Source organism: Papio anubis, chromosome 11 (genome assembly GCF_008728515.1).
Source record: "Papio anubis isolate 15944 chromosome 11, Panubis1.0, whole genome shotgun sequence".
Taxonomy (NCBI): domain Eukaryota; kingdom Metazoa; phylum Chordata; class Mammalia; order Primates; family Cercopithecidae; genus Papio; species Papio anubis.
In genome coordinates this window covers 117625795-117651115 of record NC_044986.1, presented here as the reverse complement: position 1 = coordinate 117651115, position 25321 = coordinate 117625795, and the positions used below count along the sequence as shown (strand labels likewise).

The 25321-nt window shown below is 40.3% G+C and overlaps 1 long non-coding RNA gene across 4 annotated transcripts in view; it reads left to right on the top strand.

The window, feature by feature from the left end:
- The first annotated feature begins 8807 nt into the window (after positions 1 to 8807).
- The window catches only part of LOC103887286, a 35697-nt gene continuing 19183 nt past the window's right edge, over positions 8808 to 25321 (top strand). For 3 of the 4 annotated variants that reach the window (XR_001906164.3, XR_651330.1, XR_001906162.3), the window contains exons 1-4: positions 8808 to 8820; positions 10228 to 10241; positions 14646 to 14679; positions 19955 to 19974. This is a non-coding gene — a long non-coding RNA (uncharacterized LOC103887286). Of the gene's footprint in view, positions 8821 to 8966; positions 9159 to 10227; positions 10242 to 14645; positions 14680 to 19954; positions 19975 to 25321 lie in introns of those variants that run through there. The other variant, XR_001906163.3, reaches the window with a different exon arrangement.

Here is a 25321-nt window from a genome sequence, read left to right as displayed (position 1 = left end):
TCCAATACTTACACAGTGGATTTGATCAAGGCCTGTAGCTTTCTCTCTACGGTTTCTTCTGTGAAACTGATAGTTTTATGGCAATAGTGTAAATTGAAACAAAATCACAACTACAATCTGAATTTTGTTGGGTTGTATTCCTGTTTCCTTTAAAACCTCCTGCACCGATTACCCTCCTCTCCCCTTCCCCTCCTTGCCCCCCATAACTAGAAGTTCCTGGGGACATTGCACCTGTGCACACAACATAACTCATCTGTGTCCCTTCCCTGGGAGTCAGGAGATTGGTTACTTTAATTCAGCTTCAGTCTGTCGCTTGGCTGGACACATCTTGCTCGCTGGGTGCGCCTGGCACTGCTACGGTTATGTCTACATTGCAGACCTCTGTGAAAATAAAGACCCTGGCCTCTTAAATAATTTTATTTATAAACTCTGAACTTAACTATCACGTACTTTCAGTTGTGCTTACTTATAGATGCTTCATTTCACCAATTAAACTCTTGGTAGAATCAGTCGTTGTATACTGTTTTGTACCAAGGCTGGGTTTCAACGTGACAGTTGGCTGCCCGGATATGGCTTCCAGGCACTCAGTTCGACCAAGTCCTGCCCTTTCTCTACCCCTGCGGATCTACTTACGTTCTCAATGGGCTTAAACCACACAATGCTATGGGATGCCTCTCTCTACTTGAGATCCTACTTTCCATTGGTTGACTATGAGTCTTACAGGGGCAAAGATGGCAGGGGAATCCAAGTACCAGACACCAAGCTGCATCAGAATCACTTGCTCCTCTAACACTAAGGCTTTGTAATTGGGCCAAGTGTGTTTTCATGATGATTCTATTCTCAAGGAAGAATCATCCTGCAAAAGTCTCCTCAGTCATTATGCAAACAGATTTTTTATTCTTTGCCATTTTATTATTTCTGCAAGTGTACTCAGAAACTAAGGCATGTCTTTCAATGATAGGTTTAGTTTAAGTTCAGTCTGAGATTCCCTTTCTAAATAAGAACAGACCTAATATTCGCAGTATCACTAGTGGTATTCTTTCCTGTTATCTTGCTCCATAAATTGGAAAATGGAAAGACACATCTTCGAGTTATTTCTACATTCAAAAAATAGCTGTTTTAGCCTTTAAAAAAGAACAGTAGAATCTGAACTGGAAGAAAACTTAGAGCTTACCTCAGGCAATATCCTCATTTCACAGATGAAGAAAGTGAGTTCCAGCGGGACCCCATGCCTTACCCAGTGTCCTCAACAGTTTTTTTCACGGCAGAACTGAGACCAGAATTCAAGTCTCATAAAACTTAGTCCAGTATAATTTGGCACTGTATCATATTGCCCATTAGAAGTGTGTAGATACCCATTCGTTCAATAATTTTGTTAATCATTTAAGAAGAAAAAATTGAGGATGATTTTTATGCTCTTCTTTTTCAATTAAAAGGTTTACCTGAGGTTCATCTGCAGCCTTTTTTTTTGATATGGAATCTTGCTCTGTTGCCCAGGCTGGAGTGCAGTGGTGCGATCTGGGCTCACTGCAAGTTCTGCTTACGAGTTCATGCCATTCTCCCGCCTCAGCCTCCCGAGTAGCTGGGACTACAGGCGACTGCCACCATACCTGGCTAATTTTTTTTTTTTTTGTACTTTTAGTAGAGTCGGGGTTTCACCATGTTAACCAGGATGGTCTCGATCTCCTGACCTTGTGATTCGCCCGTCTCGGCCTCCCAAAGTGCTGGGATTACAGGCATGAGCCACCATGTCCAGCCATCTGTAGCATTCTTACAGTGGAAAGCTCAGTGACTCGAGGTTAGGGTGTCCTACCACATACTTAGCCACACCCCTTTTTTCACCTCCTTTTTCCTTAAACTCCTTGGCTTTGAACCTCAACCAGAGAAGAATGGGGTAATAAAGAGCGATAAAGATCAAAACAATAAGTGTAGTCATGTGGGAGGATAAGCCTGCCATGGGGGTTTGGATGATCTGCAGATTGCAGTTAGCTGTGTTCAGTTGTGGTTACTGCAAAAGGAGACACAAATGCGGGTGTCTGCATGCATCAATCCATAGCTACAGATCTCACCAATGAAGACCCTGGCCATCTGAAAAATAATTTGATTTATAAACTCTGAACTTAACCAATCACATACTTTCATTTTGATTACTGATAGATGCTTTATTTCACCACTTAAACGCTTGGTAGAATAAGTCTGTATGCTGTGCATTTTGGAAACACATCAACTGCAAGAGATGAGATGTTTCCATCACTGGAAATATGGTTTGCTCTGTTCACTTCTAAAATATTGACTTCTAGATTCTTGCTCTTTCATTTGAAATTTCCTGTTAGCCCAGTTACCACCTCACCATGGTTCTTACAGCATTTGCACAGGCCCTTTCCTTTTCAAGAGGTCTCTGTCGCAGTTCTAAAGCTGTTGTAGAAGCCAGCTGAAAATAAATGAGGCTGAGTGATAGAAAAACCGCCCAGGTACTTGCTTCGAAAATGCTTTTGCGTTAAGTCTGGTCTTAGTGCTAACAATGGCATTCAAAAACTTGTCTAGGTCTTTTCATCTTCCAAGTTCTTTGCATACATTAACTAATTTATCCTTATAACTCTCTTGTCAGGTAACAGGTATAATCACTGTGGATTAGAATATTTGGGGATCCAGAAGTTATTAAAATCTTAGATTCTCGGTCTTCTCAATAACGCCTCCAGACAGAAGTCCCATCAGTGGTAACCAGGTTTCCACGGTACTCCTGTTTCAAAGGAGATACTCCCTTTACTGGCTCCAAATTTTAGAAAGCGTGGATCTTAGCAAGATAAAAAATTGAATACCTATAAAATATCTACCTTACTGAGCTGCCGAGAAGTGTTACACTTTTCCTTTCATTAGAATAAATTAAGGTATGAGTTACAAGTCACCCTTTTTAGCGCATGCTTTGGCATGACTTTTCACAAACGTTACAGTTGAGCAACCATCACACATAATCGAGACATAGAACAAGTCCATGACGCCCTCCAAATCCCCCCATCACTTTTAGCCGATGCCTCCTCCTGCCCCCGATCACAGGCAATTCTGTCTCCATAGCTCTGCCTTGGCAAGAGGATTATAAATGTCATCATATAATATGCAGCCTTTGAACTCTGGTTTCTTCCTCTTGGTGGAATGCTTTTGATTTCATCCATGTTGTTGCATGTTTTCGTAGTGTACTTGCAATGTTGGGAGGTACCACGGTTAGTTAATTGATTCTGCATGTGAGGAACATTTGGATTTTTTTTCTAGTTTTTGGTGAATGCAAATGAAGCCACTATAAACATTGCATACAGGTGGACATGTTGTGTGGACATGAGTTTTCATTTCTCTTGGGTAGGCTTATACTTTTAAAATTTACTTATCTTCAGGTGGAGAAATAAGAATAAATATGACACACGAAGCAATGTACAGAGGAAATCATTGTTGACATCCTGGGTATCCTGACACTTAAACTTTTTGGATGACAGTTTCCTTAGATCCTAACTCACTAGGCACCCAGGGCAAAGAAGTGTGTCTTCAGGCTGCTTTCAAGTACTTGGTATATGCAAGCACCTTTCAGTCATTTAACAAATATTAACTGAGCAGCTACTATGTGCTAGCCATTTTTTTACACACTATTCTTGATAACGAAGTAAGGAACAAGGATGTTTCTGAACAAATAATGACACATACTTGGCTATCTGTATGTGCCAGTATTCTATACTCCAATTACTCTGTCATAAAGTCTTTGTGTGTGTGTGTGTGTGTGTGTGTGTGTGTGAGAGAGAGAGAGAGAGAGAGACAGACAGACAGAGAGAGAGAGAAGGAAAACAAGAAGACTTTCCCACAAATCTATATCTTCTGACATGGAATGGTAAGTTGCATTTCAATTATCTGTTAATTCCTTGGAAGATTTCAGAGCTTTCTTTATGGTGCTCACTAATCTCTCCTATCATGACCCCAAAGTTGTGTAATGGATTGTGAACCAAGTGGCATCATGCACATAGACCAAGTAAATCAGGAGATGGCCTACTGGTATGAGGTGAGAGATCCTTGGACGAGTCCTACCGATAAATTTCATCCCCACTGTCTTGTTATAAATGTGTAAGATGCTGTTTTTAGGTATTTCCTGTTTTGTGTTCATCATTATTGTTGTTTTCAATAAAATATCAGATTGTACTGGAAGGGAGAGTGCAGACCACAGCATTATCTTATTTGTGTTAACTAAGAGGAATCTGGACGCATGAAAGCCACTCCCAAGAAAGTAACTATGAGGAAAGGAGAGAGAAGAGAAGCTTAGAGATGGGAATGTGTGAGAGGTAAACTCTTCACATTTTTGCCTGAGATTGATCTCCTGGGGAAAAAAGAGATGGAACTCTGTCGAATCATCTCTCGGTTCATTCCGTAGGGTGCTCAATTTTACAATCAAATCAAGACATTGACTAGGCCACTAGGTTTATTACCAAGTCTTCAATTCATTGAATAATTTTGTGGTTCTAGAAAACAAATAAAATAAAATATTTGATCAACAGAATTGTAATATGTGTGTGTATGTATATATATGTTTGTGTATAAAGTTGTGTGCAAATATACACAAACTGGTTTGGGAAGCAGGAAAAGCTCTTACTTCACACAACAAATGTAGAGAAGATGTTTGAAATGATGGTGTTAGCCCTAGAGAGGAGGGTGGGCATTTGTCTGCTAATGTACACTGAATAATCTGGGTTTGCTCTAAACATTTCCCATTGAGATACTGAATGATTCCAATCATCTGGGCTATGATTATTTGATTTTATATGAACACACTTTCAAAATTATGAAAAGCCCATTTCCTTCTCAGAAAGGACCAGGATCCCTCTTGCTGTCCCAGACCACCAGAGCTAACATTGGGTTCCAGTGAAATGGAAACATTGAAATGACAAGTAAGGCATTTTCGGAGAACCACCACTTGCTCCTTTCCTTGATGAATTGTCATGCTTTTCTGAGAACATAACCCATCACTCCTCTGAAATAGGGGATCAGATAACCAGGTCATGCTCAGCTGATTTGCCAGCCGATAAATGGTGAACTTTACTGAGGCTCCCTGCCCACAAGTTTCTTTTGAGAAGAAAAGGACCAGAGTCAGAGATAATGAGGCAGCCTCATGACTTTTAGCATAGTCATGGTTTCCTCGGCCCCCACATTGATAGCAGTAACTTCCTTGTCATCATCAACATCCTATTTGTCCATTTCATCTGTAGCAGCAAATGCTGCCATAACAGAAATGATTAGAGGAACCGTGCCGGAGATGCAGTGAACATTCAATAAATATTAGAGAATGAGGCTAATAGCGGTGATGAGAGCTCTTCTCAGTGATTTAAGCAACGTGCTTCAGGAGGTGTGTTGCCTTTCCTACCAACCCGAAGTAGCATTCTACACACATATAGCCTGATGAAATGAGATATCAACATGGTTGTTCAGAGAGGGTATATTCCCGAGGTCTTGTATCTCCTTGCTCTTACTGTGATCCATGAGCATTGTAAATAAGTACCAAAAATGCTAAAGACCGGTGAGTGAAATGTCAGTCAGAATTGCAGATTGGAATGCATCTGATTATTGTAGGATAGTAAGCTTGAGAAAAGTAGCAAGAACTCTGTTAGGTGCTACACATAGGAGATGTTTTGTCTAGCATGGTGAGAGCATAGAGTAAGGTGGATTTTTTTTTTCTGTGGGGCTGTGTTTGGGGTGTGATAGAGTGATAGTATAGTGGGGACCAGGGAAAGGAGATTTAGAGGACCTTTAAAATTCACCTTCTAGGGAGAGATTTTGTCAATAGCAAATTGCAGAGGTGCCTGACAGGGGATGCGCTCTTTCTGATTTTTAAGTCTGGGGTGATAATACTAGTACTGCTAATAATAATAGTTGTAATAAGAGTTAATATTTATTGAGAGGTTACACTGCTTGGGAGCTGTGATAACTGCTTAACATTTATTATTTAATTTAATGCCTACTATATTAGTCTATTTTTATATTGCTATAAAGAACTACCTGAGACTGGGTAACTTATAAACAGAAGAAGTTTAATTGACTCACAGTTCCACATGGCTAGGGAGGCCTCAGGAAACTTACAATCGCAGCAGAAGGCGAAGGGGAAGCAGGCACCTTCTTCACAAGGTGGCAGGAGAGAGAAAGAGAGTGAGTTTGGGAACTACCAAATACTTCAAAACAATCTGAGCTTATGAGAACTCACTCCTATCACAATAACAGCATGGGGGAAACTGCCCCCATGACCTAATCACCTCCCACCAGGTCCCTTTCTTGACACGTGGAGATTACAATTTGAGATGAGATTCGGGTGGGGACACAGAGCCAAACCATATTACCTACAACAACCAATTAAGTTGGATAACTACTGTTGTTGCAAGGAGGAAGTTGTGGCTTAGATTTAAGTAAACTGCCCAACGCCACACAGCTTGCTAAACAGGGAGATTTGAACCAGGTTCTGGAGTTGGACTGTATGGGTTCAGATGGTATCAAAAGGAAGGATGGACAGCTTAATTTTCAGATTGAAATAAATGCAGTGTAAAAGTGGCAGAGATAACATTATGATTAATATTTCCCTCCAAATGTCTTTGCTTTTATTTTCTTTCAATCCTCTTGATCAAGGGTCACAGACTATGGCTTGTGGATTAAATCTGGCCTGACCCCTGTTTTCATAGGGACTGTGAGCTAAGAATTGTGTGTATGTTTTTAAATGGTTGAAAAAAAAATTAAAAGAATATTTGAAGAAATGTGAAAATGGTATGACATTCAAATTTCAGTGTTTACACATAAAGATTTTTATTTTTTCATATTTAAAAGTAAATACAATATAAAGAAGAAAGTCTATTGTAAAAATATTTTTCTCATATATACATAAAGTTTTACTGGAACACAGAAAAGCCTACTAATTTAAGTATTGTCGATAGCTGCTTTCGATTTACAATGAAAGAGTTGAGTGGTTGTGAGAGGAACTATATGGTGTGCGAAGCCTAATGCATCTTCTGTCTGATTGTTCACAGATAAACCTTACCAATCTTTGCTTTGATTGCTGAGAATAAAGTACTTAAGGAGAAAGACTTTGTATTTTTAGTAGAGGTGGGGTTTCAGCATGTTGGTCAGGGTGGTCTTGATCTTTTGATCTCATGATCCACCAGTAGGCAGTTGTTTCTAAGAGGCAATTCTAAGGGGCTTGGTCAGGAAGTATGCCATGTCGACTCCATTGCCTGTCGTTCTACCTTCAGGGATTCTACTTTCTGGGAGACTGCTGGGATTGTGTTCTGTCTCCCTCACTTGCTATGTAAGCTTGGTAAACGTTGCTTAACCTTTCTACGTTTCAGTTTCCACATCTGCAAAATGGTGATAATAGCACCAACTTCAAAGGATTGCAGTAAGGATATTAATCTGGTAAGGAGTTCAGAACAATGCCTGGCGCATGGTCAGAGCATACACACACGTTAACTAATTGTCCTTATCATGCCAGTAAGTTTTTCCTATGACTGGCGCTTATCGCACTTGTTAACACCTGGTAGCTCCATCACTGAATTGTTCAATTAAGTCAGATGCATCTCTTCTTGACCTCCATTACCTCTTCCCTTATCAGAACTAGAATGGTTTCCCTGGCTTCTCTTGGCTCAGGTCAGGAGCAGGCAAAGCAGAGATACCAAGTCCTCAACTACATCTGCTCAACTACAGTTGGCTCTCTCCTCACTAGCTCCTGGGGCCAGTGGCTTCTCAAGGTGGGCATAGGAAAAACCTGAACCGGGGCTGGGCTGACTTGCCTAGTACGTTCATGGAAGTCTTACAAAGGCTGGAGACTTAGCAGGCTAAGCCTCATTTCCTTAACACTGAAGGAAATAAGCTGTCTCATGGGCAAGTGGGTTAGGTAGTTCTTTCTTTCTTTCTCTTTCTTTCTTTCTTTCTTTCTTTCTTTCTTTCTTTCTTGTTTCTTTCCTTCCTTCCTTCCTTCCTTCCTTCCTTCCTTCCTTCCTTCCTTCCTTCCTTCCTTCTTCCTTCCCTTCCTTCCTTCCTTCCTTCTTTCTTTCCTCTTCCTTCCTTCCATCCTTCCTTCCTTTCCTCCTTCCTTCGTCCTTCCTTCTTTCATTCCATTTCCTTCCTTCCTTCCTTCCTTCCATTCCTTCCTTCCTTCCTTCCTTCCTCCCTCCTTCCTTCCTTCCTTCCTTCCTTCATCCTTCTTCTTCCATTCCTTCCTTCTTCCTTTCTTCCTTTCTTCTCTTTCTTTTGGCTCATCTTTCTTCTTTCAGATCTTCCATCTGTCACCCAGGCTGGAGTGCAGGTGCAGTGCCGACTTGCTGAAACCGCCGCCTTGGTTCTCTGCCTCAGCCTTCTAAGTAGCTAGGACTACAGGCATGTGCCACCATGCCCAGCTAATTTTTGTATGTTTAGTAGAGATGGAGTTTCAGCATGTTGGTCATGGTGGTCTTGATCTCTTGACCTCATGATCCACCCGGTAGGCAGCTGTTTCTAAGAGGTGACTCTATGGGGCTTAGTCAGGAACTATGTCATGTCAACTTCATTGGCTGTCATTCTACTTTCAGGGATTTGTTACTTCACCAGCATGATGAGGGCAGGGGTAGGGATGGGAGTGGGAGTGGGGAACACTGGGAGGAAGAGTGGGACATGGCACCGAAATCCAGTCTTGCCTACTTGAGAGTGTTGCAGGGGCCAACTCCAATTATGATGTCAGCATGGCATAAAGAAAGGGTGGGCTATGACAAGGTGCGGTGGCTCATGCCTGCAATCCCAACCATTTGGGAGGCCGAGGCAGGAGGATCACTTGAGCTCGTGAGTTTGAGATGAGCCTGGGGAACATAGTGAGAACCTAGTGAGACCCCGACTCTACAAAAAATTAAAAAGGCATGGTGGCATGCACCTGTAGTCCCAGCTACTCCGGAGGCTGTGGCTAGAGGATTGCGTGAGCCCAGGAGGTAGAGGCTGCAGTGAGTTATGATCATGCCACTGTACTCCAGTCTGGGTGAAAGAAGAGACCGTTTCCCAAAACAAAAACAAAAGCAAAAAAGAAAGTATAAGCCGCAGTGTCAGTATGGAAGACGATTTCTTCTTCTTCAGAGCTCCTGAGATGGGGTCTTTCTAGAGTATGATAGATTTGATCCTTAAGCAGGGTAAGGACTTGATATGATTATTTCAAAATAAGTAATTACCAGCTAACTGGTCACTGTAACAGACTCCTCACAGTCACAGAGCAGTAGTGAAACGTTCTCATTCATTATTCAAAACCCACTCTCTGCATTTATTCAGCGCTTTATTCCATCTCTTGTTCATCTGTGTTTTGTTTCTTAGGGGAATTGCACTAGAATAGGATTGGCAGACTTAGGCTCATAGGTCCTAGCTTCTAATTTGATTAATGACCTTCGGTATGACTTTGAGTTTTTGAGACTGTTAGTTTACCCCTTCTTATTCTTGAAGGAGAGACGGGGATAAATTCAGAGGCATTGTCGTGGATGGATTCTGGGTTCAGATCCAAGTTATTCAATTCATATCTTCATGATCTTGAATGAAGAAATTCACCTTTCTGTGTGTCAGTTTCCCCATCTGTAAAGTAGGCATATTGGTAGTATCCCCCACATGAAGTTGTTAACAGGATCAAGTGAGTTAGCTGATTTAGCTAGAATGTTTAGAAGGGTAAATGTTATCAGATTGTTTGCTTATTGTTGCCATGATTTACGGAAAGAGGTAGTCCTGTTTAGCATTGAATAGATTGCTACAATCAATCCACATGGCTATCCTCTGACGTGGTTTTTGTCCCAATAGATGGAATCATGGCTCTATGAAGTAGAAGGACTTGCTTAAGGTCACTCAGCTAATAGGTGAGAGTGCAGGTATTCAAATCCAGTCTCATTAACTGGAGAACCCATGCACATTCTGTGAATACTTTCACTTCTAAGATCCATCAATTCTGCATTCAGACTGGGCCTAATAATGCAAGTTAGAACAAGTATTTGAATAATGAATAAGATAGCACACTATCACTTGAATATTTTCAGGTGAAGTGTTTTCCTTACATTCTCCTTATTAGAGCATTGAACTGTGAAGCTGAATAGCATGTGCTGTTTCAGATCAAGCTGCACGACTCTTAGGGCTAGGTTTTGAGACTTGTTTTCCCTACTGCCAGGCATGATATAGACAAGCCATAGACATTTTCTTTCTTATCTCTCTCCCGTGAATGCCAAGCAAGTGAACCTCAGGTGAGTTTGCAACTCAGACGGAGAGTGTGTCCAGGTGGAACGTGTGATTGAGTGCTGGTGGAGGTGGGAGTGGGAAAGGCGAAAAACATAATTAATTGTTACCAGAGGGAAAGTTGAACTGGGTGGAGGTTTAGAATGAGTCACCTGGATCTTTGACTCAAGTGACTTAATGAGTTTCTGCAACGCCTTCTGATAAAAGTTTGGCCAAGGAGACTTGTATTTCGTCCAGGGTGTAACCACCCCAAGCCTTGATCACTGTTTAGAAGCAGCGACTGCCATTTTGCAAAATGATGATTCAAAGATTGGAAAGTAAAGGGGAAAGGCTCGGTTTAACTGGGTTGCTGTTCGGGGATACCACATGGCACAGGTGTTAGCTGATTAACCTATCGAGAATAAAGAAATATGATTGAGAAATACCAGAGGCGAAACTAGGCTCAAAAAGTGGGACAGAAGAACCAAGAAGGGGAGAAAAACAGATCAAAGCAGGGGAAGCAAGTCTTCGTTAGAAAATCATCCAAACCAAACAACAAACATGGGTGTTGGCAATAATGGAGTTGCCTTTCTTTGAAAACAACGGGTTCAACAAATATTTGTGAGTTCCTGAGGAGGTGTTTTAAGTCACTGTGCCTCTTGCTGCATTTGTAACCACCTACTTAGTACACTGAGCTTGGTAGATAACCCCTGCTATTCATTTTTAAGCTTCTTTTAAAAATATCTAATTCCATTTGTTACATGTCCACAGGAGAAAAATGAGATGTTCCTACCTGCTAAAGTTGCTTTTCGAAAGTCAAACAATTGTGTTAAGCCTTTTCTTACGAACTCTAATGGTTTGTGATTGCAAAGAGTTCAGACATAGTAGCCTGATGTACAAGTTTTTTTTTTTGTTTTTTTGTTTTTTTTGTTTTTTTCCAGACAGCATTTTGCTCTTCTTGCCCAGGCTGGAGAATAATGTTATGATCTCGGCTCACTGCAACCTCCGCCTCCTGGGCTGTTCAAGTGATTCTCTTGCATCAGCCTCCCCAGTAGCTGGGATTACAGGTGTGCACCACCATGCCCAGCTAATTTTTGTATTTTTAGTAAAGACGGAGTTTCACCATGTTGGCCAGGCTGGTCTCGAACTCCTGACCTCAGGTGATCCGCCTGCCTCAGCCTCCCAAAGTGCTGGGATTACAGGCGTGAGTCACCGTGCCCTGTCTATACAGGCTTTTACTACCTGGAGCTGCCTAGTGTTTCCACTTTGCATCTGTTGCTTCCTCCTGGGACTACAATACTCTAACTGCTTTGGATTAGGTGACCTTCCTAGGTCATGAGAGTCCTTAGCTTTTTGGCCTCTATTGCACAGAATCTTCTTCTGCCTGGAATCCAAGCCCTCATTTTTCTGCACCTGGGAAACTTCTATTTTCCTTCAAGAGGCAGATTCTGCCACTTCAAAAAGATTGTGTTTTGGTTGTCTATCTTCCTATGCCCATTTAGGAATTTCTGAAAAACAGATACATATTTGTTACAATACAGTGTGCATATATCAAAATTTATTTAACCTTTCTCGTAATATTTAGGGAGTTGCCACATTTTTTCTCTCCTATAAACATAACACAATAATTGTGCTCGCCCATAGATCCCTCTGATTTTTGCCGATGCTTTTCTAGGACAAATTGTTTTTGAAATGGTAAGAATAAAGAGTTTTAATACTTTCCTGCCCTCGGTACACATGCCATGTTGTTTTCTATACAAGTTTATCTGTTTCAGTGTTGGATCTGTCTCCACCCTGGGTCTCATTCTCAATCAAAAAAAAAAAAAAGAAAGAAAGGAAAAGAAAAATTTTGCTTATTTTGTAAACAAAAGTGCTGTTTATATTTAATATAGATTTTTCTGATTAGTACTTAGGCTAAAGTTATCTTTCTGTTACTTATGAGTATCTGTATTTCTTCTTCTATGACTTGGCTTTTCTGGCCATTTGCTCATTTAGTTTTCTTTTTTAGAGCTGGGGTCCCACTCTGTTGCCCAGGTTGGAGTGCAGTGGTACAATCATAGCTCACTGTGGCCTTGAACTCCTGGGCTCAAGCAATCCTCTCACACCAGTCTCCTGAGTATCTGGGACTACAGACATGCACCACCAGCTAATTCTTTTATTTTTATTTTTATTTTTTATAGAGGCAAGGTCTTCGTTTGTTGCCTAGGCCTCAAGTGATTCTCTTGCCTTGGCCTCCCAATGTGCTGGCATTACAGGCATGAACCACTGTACCCAGCCACACTGTTACCATATTTCATTGTACATTGTGTAATACTCTATTGCGGGCTGGGCACAGTGGCTCAAACCTGTAATCCCAGCACTTTGGGAGACCAAGGTGGGCGGATCATCTGAGGTTGGGAGTTCCAGACCAACCTGACCAATATGGTGAAACCCTGTCTCTACTAAAATTACAAAAATTAGCCAGGTGTGGTGGTGGGCGCCTGTAGTCCCTCCCAGCTGCTCAAGAGGCTGAGACAGGAGAATCGCTTGAACCGGGGAGGCGGAGGTTACAGTGAGCTGAGATTGAGCCATTGTACTCCAGCCTGGGTGACAGAGTGAGATTTCCTCTAAAACAAACAAGCAAGCAAGCAAACAAACAAACAAACAAAAAACCAAACTCCATTGTAGTGCTTGAAAAAAAATAAAAGAAACAAAATCCGTTGAGCTCTTATCATATTCTATATGCGTTGCACTGATTATCTCTCCTAATAATACCATGAAGCAGGCACTATTATACTCATTTTAAAGATGAACAAGTTGATGCACAGAGAGGTTAAATAATTATGTAGAGTCACATAGTCAGTAAGGGATGGGAAAGGGGTACAAATTCCAGCAGCCTGATCTGAGAATCTTCACTCTCAGCAGATACCCTCAACCATTTCACTTCTCCCTTTTAACATCAGGTTTGTTGAAATATCACTCTTATTTAGTAAAATCCATCCTTTTAAGGTGTACAGCTCTATGCATTTTGACATCATACCATAATCAAGATACAGTCACACAATCACCCACTCCTAGTCAGCCCTCTTCCCCCTTCCCAGTCCCTGGCAATTGCTCCTGTGTTTTTTGTTAATATAGTTTTGCCTTTCCCAGAATGTTATATAAGTGGCATTGTGCTGATTGTGCTATATATGGTTTTCGAGTCTTGCTTCTTTTACCTAGCCTCATGCTTCTGAAGTTCTTATCTGATGTTGCACGTGTCAGTAGCTCATTCGTTTTTATTGCTATGTAGTATTTCATTGTGATGGATGTAACTTAATTTTTGTTGTGGTTTTCCTTTTATGTTTGTATCCCTCATTTATACTGTGTGCCCTTTGAGGGTACCAGTGATGCGCTGGTCATCTTTAGGATCCTGACCAGCAGCACTTCATGCTCAGTTGTGGTCTGTCGATTTCCGTCATAGAAATGAAGTAGTAAGGGACCATGACAAACAATATACACACTCATTAATAGTAAAATAAATGAAAGTTATTCAAATTTTAGGTATCCATAGATGCCAATTAACCTAGCAAAACCATAGACAATTTTTTAAAAAAAATCACTGAATGCTAGGATCCAGGTGACATACATTCATAGATGACTGCCATTGGTGGAATTTATAAATTGGTTTAATTTTGCTAGACACAAACCTGCAATGATGTAAAAGGAAATAGACACTCTTCTAGGCCTAGATCCATTCATTCAATTACTAGGCAGGTATGCAAAAGAGAAATCTGAGTAAAGATATATATAGCAGAACGATTTGTAAAGTCTCGCATTTTAAGCAATTCAAACACTCCCAAATTAGGAAATATGGAAGCTAACTACATATTGCAGCATAAATGGATACTATGTAGATTAAAAATGAGAATAACATGACTGATGTAACGTGCAAATATATGAAAATAAGAAATTAGGATTGGTAAGTTTCTATTCATTTTTAAAATTTGTAAAATATATCTTGAAGAGTCATTACCCCAAATTACAAACACACACACACACACAGAGTATTTTTACTAAAGTAAGATAAAAAGAAATCTGTCTGTGGCAGGTTAGTTACTCAATCAAATGGTAATTCTGATGCTATGTAGATAGTGGTGCTGGAACAGAAGAATATCTAAAACATAGAGCACACCGTCTGATATTGTGGCCGAGGCATGACTATCTGTATATAATTAAAATTAAATGGAATCAACTTTACAGGTTTTTCAGGCCACTCTCCTTATCTGTTTACTCCCTCTTTTCTCATATATAGGTTTCCCTCAATTGCTAGACATTTGGTGTGGAATTGCCTAGGTGAATTAATTAAATTGTTTTTATTCAGAATGAACAAAGAGTTTAATACGGGTAGATGCAGTTTATTTTCTTTGAAAGTTTCATACTCGGCTGAATATTCACTTTCTGTTTGGTTCCAGGTCTTCCCCGTTTTTGGAAGACTGTGCTAGTTTGGTGAGTATTTGACAATTCAAGTTTCTTCTACATAAAAGGCATCAGAATGACATTTCCTAGGAAAATTCGTGCTGCGGGCACAGGCTGTGTGACAGTGAAAAGACAATATTGGGTGCTCTGGCTCCATCCTTTCTGTCCCCTTTCAGAACATGTTTTAAATCTATTAAAGACATTTTTCTTTATCGTGAAAGTTAATTTTGACTCTCATAGATCGACAGATCAGTCATTTGTTTTGGTGATGAGCACTTTTGCAATATTTCTTGTGTAGAGCTAGCGAGAACCTGACAGTACTTCTCCTAACAGTTGAGAAGACTGAAGTGTTGAAAACAACTTGTCAAATATAAAAGCAAGAGCCCTAGATCTCCGAGAAAGCACATCTTTGCTCTTACAGTCAAGGCTGGCTCTCAGTAGGGCATATCTACCCTGCCTTTCTGGCCCTGTCCATGAGCACTCTGGATCTCTGCAACAGGGCAATGTAATGAACCAGCCGTTGGTGTTACCTGAGAGTGAAAAGAGAAAGACACACAATGAACCATGCATCACAGGAGCTTGGGATGTGAACACTGAAAGGGAGGATGGCTGATTCTAACGAGCCTTGAATAAGCACCATATGACTGCTGTGAAGGTAGGAGATCAGGGGTAACTGAAGATTACCCCTGATTGCTTACCCATGCAGTTTACCATTGATGTTAGGATACACTACATACCCAGATCTGAACCTCACAATCTTCTTCTGTAGCGTTCCAAAAAGTGCTACATGAGATGCATTCAATGAATACATTCAAAGGTGAGGCAGAATAAGGGTTGACTGGAGCAGACTGCATTAGGAAGATTTCCTGAAATAAACATGACTCATGAAATCTTTTTTTTTTTTTTTTGAGGTGGAGTCCTCCTCTGTCACCCAGGCTGGAGTACAGTGGTATGATCTTAGCTCCTCTGTCACCCAGGCTGGAGTACAGTGGTGTGATCTTAGCTCATTACAACCTCTGTCTCCTGGGTTCCAGCAATTCTTGTGCCTCAGCCTCCTTAGTAGCTGGGATTACAGGCGCCTGCCACCACGCCTAGCTTTTTTTTTTTTTTTGTATTTTTAGTAGAGACAGGGTTTCACCATGTTGGCCAGGCTAGTCTTGAACTCTTGACCCTAGGTGATCTGCCTGCCTCGGCTTCCCAAAGTGCTGAGATTACAGGAGTGAGCCACCAGGCCTGGCAGTGATTCATGAAATCTAACAGAACAGAAGAGGTAGAATATTTGGGGATAAAGGGAAATATGCAAGAGGAAGGGAGAGTACATTTTCTTTCTTATTTATTGAGAGTATATCATGCACCTAACCCTGGAGACGGTGTTTAGGGATGAAGAGTAACTGAGGTAAGTTGGTGAAAGGAATGGTCCTGTCGTGAAGGAGGTTTCAATCTTACGGGGTGCCTAGGCAAGTTGAAGTCAATTATAAGAGTGGGAGAATGTTCATTTGAGTAATTGTAGGGCACTAACCAGTTGATTATTGGATGTGAGTTATTAATAGAAAAATCTTCTAGGAGACATTGGCAACTAAGTTAAGGCTTAAAGGGAGGGAAGAGATAATCTGGGTAGCCAGGGGCTCTGGCTGCCATGTGGAAAAGTTTGGATGTACATTTCATCTTACACCCCCCTTACAGAGGGAAATAGGGATGCAGTGAAAGATCCTAAGCCAGGAATTGATAGGATTAAGTTTGCATCTTAAAGGCGTTACTCTGGTTACAGAAGAGACAATGGATTGGAGAGAGACAAGCTGAAGGTACCGATAGTTTGAAGACTGTTGCGGTCATCTAAGCAATCAACGAGCCAAGCCAAGGTCCCGATGGAGATACAGGAGTGTGTGCGAATTAATGAGATGGACAGGAGACAGAATCGCAGCAGTGCATAAGGCTTGTAAAAGAGTGAGGCAAGACTAACTCCTAGGTTTCGGGTTTTGGCCATGGGATAGATGACGCTGCGTGTCCTGAGCTGGACAACACAGGAAGAGTTGTGGGTTTCAGAACAGGAGGGGTAAGACAGGAAGAGGCAACAAGCTTTTCTTTTCTTTTCTTTTCTTGTTTAGTTTTTCTTTTTCTTTTTTTTTTTGGAGACAGGGTCCTGCTCTGTCACCCAGGCTTGAGTGCAGTGGCCTGAACATGTTCACTACAGCCTTGACCTCCCCAGCTCAAGTGATCCTCCTGTCTCAGCCTCCCAAGTAGCTGGGACTACAGGTGCTTACCACCATGCCTGGCTAAATTTTGTATTTTTTGTAGAGATAGGGTTTCACCATGTTGCCCAGGTTGATCTTGAACTTCTGACCTCAAGCAGTCTGCTTGCCTTAGCCCCTTGATTTTCTTAAATTCAAGATTCTTGTGAGATATTCATGTGGAGATGTCTTACAGGAAGTTAGTAATGATGGAATGGCAAAGAGCTGAGCTTATGAGAAAGGGACGTGGATTTGAGGGTGATGAGAAGGGTCGGAAAAGACTTTGAAGAGATATGGAACCAAATGATGGATTCAGGAATGTAATTTATGCTAATGTAGAGTTATTGGAATTATAGAGAGGAGAGGTTGATATTATCAGTGTCTGCTTATATTAATCCCTAAGAATCAGAACTTTAATGAGGCTTAAAGAAAAGTTTAGGAGGAAGCAGTGGTGCTAATTAGACTCAAAGCTACAAACTGGAACAGGAAAGACATCTCATATTGTTGCTGTCAGTAATTTTACTTAAGCCATTTGCTTCTAGATAACATCAAACTTCCACCTGTAAGGTGAGGATAGCAGCCTGACCCACAGCACTGTTTAAAATTGATCATAACATACCTTAAAATGATCACCAGTCTTGATCATTTCAGGAGTTCTTCACTGCATTTGATACGGGATTTCTAAAAATAGTGTTTCATTTGCCCAACTAGGACCATTCATATTTGTAAGGTACTTGACATTGTATAAACACCTTCAAAGACATTACATCATTGGATTCTCTCAGTAATCTAGTGAAATAGGCAAGAGAGTCATTATTATTCTTTCAATTTTACAGATGAGAAAACTGGGGCTGTAAGAGGTGAAATGACTTGTCCAAGATAAGTCACCATCTAGTAAGTGGCAGATCTGGAAATCTATCTAGTTAAGGCATCTGGACTACAAATATGATTACAGTTTTTACCACTGTTCCATAACAGTCCATCACTTAGTCTTTGGATTCAGATTAAATGATTTAACTAGATCAGCTGGACTATTCAGATTAGCAAATGTATGAGACAATCGGCCACACGCAAGCCATTGGGTAAGGTATTGGAGAGACACAATGACAAGTACAAGACATCTTTGGGAACTGAAAATCTCCTTGAGGCACATAAAAGTGATCAATTGCAAATAGTAATAGAGACATAAAATGATAGCAATAATCCAAGACATCTTTAAAGGTTGGGGATGGACCCTCAGTACTCTATAGATTCAGAGAGAAAGTCATTTGCACAAACTTCGTGGAGGAAGCATGACTTGAATTTAGCCTAGGAGATAATCAGAGAGAAAAATGAAAGCAGCTAAGGCCAGGACACACACAGGGCACAATGGCAATGAGAAGGGACAGTCAAGATTGCTTGACAGGGAGTAGAACCAGTTGGTTGGAACAGATGTTTTACGCAAAGATGTTTTGTTGAAAATTCTGTAGAGGTAAAGTGGGCAGTTGTTAAAGAGCTTTGAAATATTAATCTAAGAGAGTTAGTAAAGTTTTTTTTAACCTGTGTTGTTTTATCAGATTCGTTGTTTTTGTTTGTTTGTTTCTTTGTTTGTTTGTTTGTTTTGAGACAGAGTCTTGCTTTGTTGCCCAGGCTGGAGTGCAGTGGCATGATCTCAGCTCACTGCAACCTCTCCCTCCCAGGCTCAAGCGATTCTCATGCCTCAGCCTCCAGAGTAGCTAGGGTTACAAGTGGGCACCACCACACTCGGCTAGTTTTTTTATTTTTCAGTAGAGATGAGGTTTCATCAGATTGGCCAGGCTGGTCTCGAAATCCTGACCTCAAGCGATCTGCCCGCCTTGGCCTCCCAAAGTGCGGGGGGTTACAGGCGTAAGCCACCATGCTTTGCCAAGATTAGTTTTTAAAAAATCACATGGTTAATTCAGTGGAAGATTTCTGAAACTTCATGTACTGATTGATTCATTTGTTAAAAATTAATCTCATTTTGTTGTTCAGTTTCCTAACCACAATGAGGGAAAATCTTCCGTCCCCTTCTATTAGAAATCAACTGCATTTAAGTAATAAAAGTTAAACATAGAATTGATGTGCTATTTTCTACTAAATTGCTGAGGTTTTCAAAAAGCAACCTGCTGAGGATCTTTGGAGAATGTTTCATCTGCTAATGGAGAACCTCCCTTCTTTGGGGACTTTCCTAAGAATTTCCTTGAGGTTAGCTCTCATTGCATTCAATGGATCAAGTACTAACACATTGAAAAAGACAACTTTTTCCAACAAGGGAAAGCAAATGTCAAAAAGTGACAAAAGAAGTCAGAAAATGTGGCAATTCTTTGGCTTACAGTTAGAGAAGATGATGGCATCTGACATTTTAAGCCACCTGTTTAAAGCACACACACATCCCAGTACTTAAGGAAGCCAAAGCTGAGGCTACTTTAAATCTTATCAAACCCACTATCAGAAAAAGATGACAAAAAATACTGTATGTTTACTGATAGCTCTAGTCACTATTCATGTCTGACAAATTATATAGCCAGTAGACAACTTTGGGTTATCTCCTGGAGATATCAGTGATGTTACCACATTGGCGATGGCTTAGCCTGAACAGTGAGAAGAGGCTAAAGACTTCTGTACCGACGTCTGATTATGTAATATTTGACGTGTGCCAAAAACTTCTAATCGGGATAAATGAGTTCTGAGCAGTGAAAAGAAAAATGCATTACCTGTGCTAGCATAGATCCTGAGACGCTTATCAGGAAACACATTTCATGGTCTCAAAAGAGCTCTGTGGTTCTTCTTGGAAAGGCGAGTACTTTCCAACTAGACAAAGGTTTCAGTATTACTTGGTGCAACTGAGTCAGGCACTGTTTTGAAAGTAAACTGAGTAAAAGTAACATTCATTTATACAAATTGCAAATCCTTCTGATTCCACGGAAGAGCTAATTTCCACATTCAGAACACATGTGAATTCTTTGGCAGGATACGCTTCATTCTACTCCAGCATGAAGTTAAATTAAATCATCCAGAGTAACCAATCTGGGGAACTGTCTTTTTAAAACACTATTTTTTTCTTCTTCTTCTAACAGATCTGGGTCCTATAATACAGGTAATATAAAGATTTCGACTTGAACTACATAAACAATCTTTCAACCACAATGGACCAACAGTAATTCTGAGTGAAGAGATTTATTTCTTGATATATATGTTTTTATTATTATTGTACTTTAAGTTCTAGGGTACATGTGCACAACGCGCAGGTTTGTTACATACCTATACATGTGCCATGTTGGTGTGCTGCACCCATTAACTCGTCATTTACATTAGGTATATCTCCTAATGGTATCCCTCCCCCTTTCCCCCACCCCACAACAGGCCCCAGTGTGTGATGTTCCCCACCCTGTGTCCAAGTGTTCTCATTGTTCAATTCCCACCTATGAGTGAGAACGTGCGGTGTTTGGTTTTTTGTCCTTGCGATAGTTTGCTGAGAATGATGGTTTCCAGCTGCATCCATGTCCCTACAGAGGACATGAACTCATCCTTTTTCATGGCTGCATAGTATTCCATGGTGTATATGTGCCACATTTTCTTAATCCAGTCTATCTTGATGGACATTTGGGTTGGTTCCAAGTCTTTGCTATTGTGAATAGTGCCGTAATAAACATACGTGTGCATGTGTCTTTATGTGCGATTTATAATCCTTTGGGTATATACCCAGTAATGGGATGGCTGGGTCAAATGGTATTTCTAGTTCTAGATCCTTGAGGAATTGCCACACTTGGCTCTGGGATAACTTGTATGTATATTTTCATTGTAAGTGACTTTGAACCTTTGGTATCTGGCCTGTAGAGTTTTGGTGGCTGTGTTTATTTTCAGAAATTTTCTTATGCTACTAACAATAGGGTTATCTGAGATACAACTGAATCTTTTGTGCTAGCAAAATAAAAATAAAAATAAAAATAAAAAAATAAAAAAATAAAAAAAATCACATCTTGGACCAGTTCTGATCTGTGGGCTGCCAGTTTGCAACCACTGATTTAGTTCTAAGTGAGTTACTCATGGACATATAATTCGTTGGTGACAGAGGTAGATCAACAACAGACGTTCCCCTAATTTTTAGCCTTAAATTTTCCCCATCATATCATGCTCCCAATTTTATTTTATGTATTTCTTCTCAATCAAATGGCTCTGTACCATTAAATTGTGTTTTTAGGAAAATCAAATCTATCTGTTTTCCAGGTTGATTTCTTTCAATAAAACTTGGATTTATAAAAATGCTCATTGCCTTTCTTCTATTTCATAGGAAATGTTGAAAGGGCTTCATGCTTGATTTTAAGTTAAGATAATAAAGTCACAAAAGACATAAAAACAATGTGTGAGCAAATGTCTTTGCCTGCTGTCGTCACAATTTTTATTTCAGTAATTGCCTGAAATCAATGCTTTGGTGAAGGAGAATGCAGGTGGACTAAAAATGGAAATGCGCTGCAATAATTCCATAGCGAATTATTCACATTGTGAATACTGTTGGTTATCCACCCAACACCTGTGCTCCTGTACTCATTAATTAAGAACCTAATTATACATTCATCCTTCCCTCTGATGACTAAGGAGCAGATGACTTCCTTCTACACTGTGGGAGCAGATCATGCTTAATCCGGGACAGTAAGTGCAGGCACTTCTCTGTTTTCTCTTATTGGCCCAGGGGTAGGTCTATAGTAGTAGACCCAACAGACTGATGGGGGCACCTACACCCAGTGCTTGAGGGAGAGCTTTCTCTCTTGCTCCAGCCAGACATTAACAAGAGAGCTTTGTAGTTCTAATTGCCATGGGCAGCCACCTGATGACCATGAGGGTGACCAACCTTAAGGTGAAATTGATGGCTGTAGGGAGGTAAGACAGAAAGAAACACAGTCTTTGTTGACATGATTGTGCTGACGATCATACTGAGCCTGGAGTCCTCCTTTCACTCTCTGAATTTGCAGTTATGTGAAATAGTACATTTCCTTGAGATTTAAGCTAGTTGATGTTGGAGCTTTCTATCACCTGCTGCTGAAAAGGTCATTGCAGACATTCTAAAGCTGCTAGAAGAGTGTGAGGAAAGGTGTGTCCACTTGTTTTGCCTTCTCCTCTGTGTGTACAATGGAAATCTGCAGTGCAGGAATGATCTTAACCATGTAGAAAAGCACTGGTGCGGGAGGCAGAAGCCTGGATTCCAGTTTGGGCCCCGGCATATTTGTGTTTTCTATGTTGTTGGATTAAACACTTAGCATCACTTAGCTTCTTTTTTTTCTTTTTCTCTTTAAATGGGCATAAAAATAGCAGCCCCAACTACCTTATAGGGTTTCTGTAAGAATAAAATAGGATAATGTCAGTGAAACTGCTTTGAAGAGTATAAGGCTTTCTGTCTCTCTCTCTATATAATATATATATAATGTTTATTTATATATAATATATAATATATAAATATATATAATATATAAATATATAATATATAAATATAATATATAATATATAAAATATAATATATAGTATATTATATAAAATATAATATATATTATATATAAAATATAATACATAAAAAATATATATAAAATATAATATATTATATAAAATATAATATATAATATATAAAATATTATATAAAATATAAAATATAAAATATCATATATAAAATGTAAAATATAATATATAATATATAAAATATAATATAAAACGTATATTATATATAAAATATAATATAAAACGTATATTATATATAAAATATAATATGTAATGTATATTTTATATATATATATTTTTTGAGATGGAATCTCGCTCTGTTGCCCAGGCTGGAGCACAGTGGCGTGATCTCGGCTCACTGCAAGCTTTGACTCCCGGGTTCATGCCCTTCTCCTACCTCAGCCTCCCAAGTAGCTGGGACTACAGGTGCCCACCACCAGGCCCAGCTAATGTTTTTTTACTTTTTTAGTAGAGACGGGATTTCACTGTGTTAGCCAGGATGGTCTTGATCTTCTGACCTCATGATCCGCTCGCCTTGGCCTCCCAAAGTCCTGGGATTACAGGCATGAGCCACTGTGCCCAGCCTCAATATAGATATTTTGAGTGTTAATCACCCACTCCTATGAGATAGGCTCTTTAAATATGTTTCTGATGAAATCATCACAACAAATATTGCAGGTGAGTGGTGGTATCCCCAGTATACAAGTGGGAGAAACTGAGCCTCAAAAAGCCTAAATACTTTGCCCATGGCCACCCAGATGGCAACCAATAGAAAGAGCATTCCAATCTGGGTCTATCTGACTCCAAACTTGTACTTCACCCACTATGCATCCTATGTAGTGTGATGAGCTGTGGTTGGAAAGGCCTGTCAAAATCCTAGATGCAATTAAAATGGGCACCAGGAATTGCTATTACACCTTGAACACCTCCTCTCTCCCGGCTCTGTGCTTGACCTCCCCAGTCTCATTTGCTCCCCTCAACAGCCTTGGGAGGTAAGGCATTACTATCCACATCTTATAAATGAGAAAACGATGTGCAAAGTTCAAATATCTTGCCCAAAGTTGCGTAGTAGGCAAGTGATTGAGACAGGATTCAGACCTTTATCTAGGTCTCCCAAAGTCTTAATTGAACCCATTACCTCCTAGGTTGGAAAAGAAGCAGGTGATGTGGGGGCCAAGGAAAGAGATCACTATTATTGAGGTGTAAGCGTGAGTGTGGCTGGGGTTTGAAGTCAAATGTACACAGGACAGCGCTGCTGTAATCAGTGCTGGCTACCTGGGTTGCTACTCTCTAATAACACCAATAGGTAGTAAATAGTTGTTACTCTCTAATGGCACTAATAGATAGTAAATAGATGTAATGGCACTAATAGTAAATAGATAGTAAATAATAGATAGTAAACTCTAATGGTAAACTCACGCTTACCATTGAGGTGTAAGCATGAATGTGGCTGGAGTTTGAAGTAAGACGTACACACAACAGCAGTGCTGTATCAGTGCTGGCTCCCTGGGTTGTTACTCTGTAATCCCGTGTCAGCTTTCCTATTGGGACAGAACTGTTTTGCACAGCCCTACCCCAGTCAGTGTGGTGCAGGGAGGCCCCAGCAGGAGAGACCAGAGAGGGCCAGCAAGTCTGGGAGAGACCTGAACAACAACCAGGGACATTTTTCCCATGAGAAAAGCAACCAGAAACTGATAATCCCCGAGCCTATCACATGCTAATAATTTTTGATACAAATAGTTTTCAAATTGATCACTGCCTTAAGCAATACACTAAATGTAATTCAAAAGTTTTTAGTGACTTGGCATCCTGGTTGTGCACAGGTACATTATTCTGTGATAGCAATTGTTTAGTCTGTCTTTCCCTAATGCCGGACAATTTGCAATCACTCTGGCTCCCAAGGCATTTTTCTTCCAGCATTCTTTCTCCTTCCTAATTTGGGCATCTGATTTGCTGTAGTCTGAGAAATCGAGTAAATGCAGTTGTTAGAATTGCATGTAAAATAGGAATCAATGAAGTCTGTGCAACTAGCAGTGTGGTGGATGAGATTTGGTAAATAAAATCTGATGAGGGCTCTGTGGCTGCAGGGATTTTGGGAGGTTGGGTAATCAGTTGCATTCCATATGATAGGGTTTTCCTGAAGACTGACCAAAAGAATTCATGAGGTCACTGGGTCCGACCCTCTCATGCAGTATATGAGAAACTATGACTCAGCTAATAACAGTGGCCAATATTTATTGAGTACTTATGATGGTCGAAGCAATACTGTACACGCATGATCTCATTCACTCCCCCCTCCCTGCCATCACAGCTCTGTGGACTAGAGATTGCTATGCTCATTTCACAGATGAGAAAACAGAGGCACAAGAAGGTTAACTAACTTGCCCAAAGTTACACGGTTCATAAGTAGTTGAGAGAGAGCTCAAATCCACACAGCCTGGTTGAGCAGGGCCATTGTAACCACTGTGGGCAACTGGAAGTGACTTGCCTGAGGCCAATCAGGAAATCAGAAATCAGTGAAGTGTAAAGATGAGAATTCAGGCCAGACGAGATTATCAGCCTAGGAGTTGTAAACGGTGCCTTGATGTCTAAATCCGGTGTCACTACACACACACAAACACACACACACATATGCACACAAACACACACACACAATACACAATCATGCTGGTTTACAAACTTCCCAAAGTTATCTGTCAAATCACCTAATATCCCCCCTCAGTCTTTCTTTATACCACGTTATAGTGCTTTTTACTACAGGTGAGTAAAGGATTAGATGGGATTTGGGCTGTTTGGAATTCTGCTCTTTGCAAAATGACCAATGAAAATTTGAGAAAGAAAACACCAGGAGAAACCATCCTGAGGATTAGCTTCATAATGAGAAGCCAAAATCAGTGTGTAAAAGTTTTTATTAGGTGAGTAAATTTAAACATTTTTAAGAGGATATTTCTAATCAA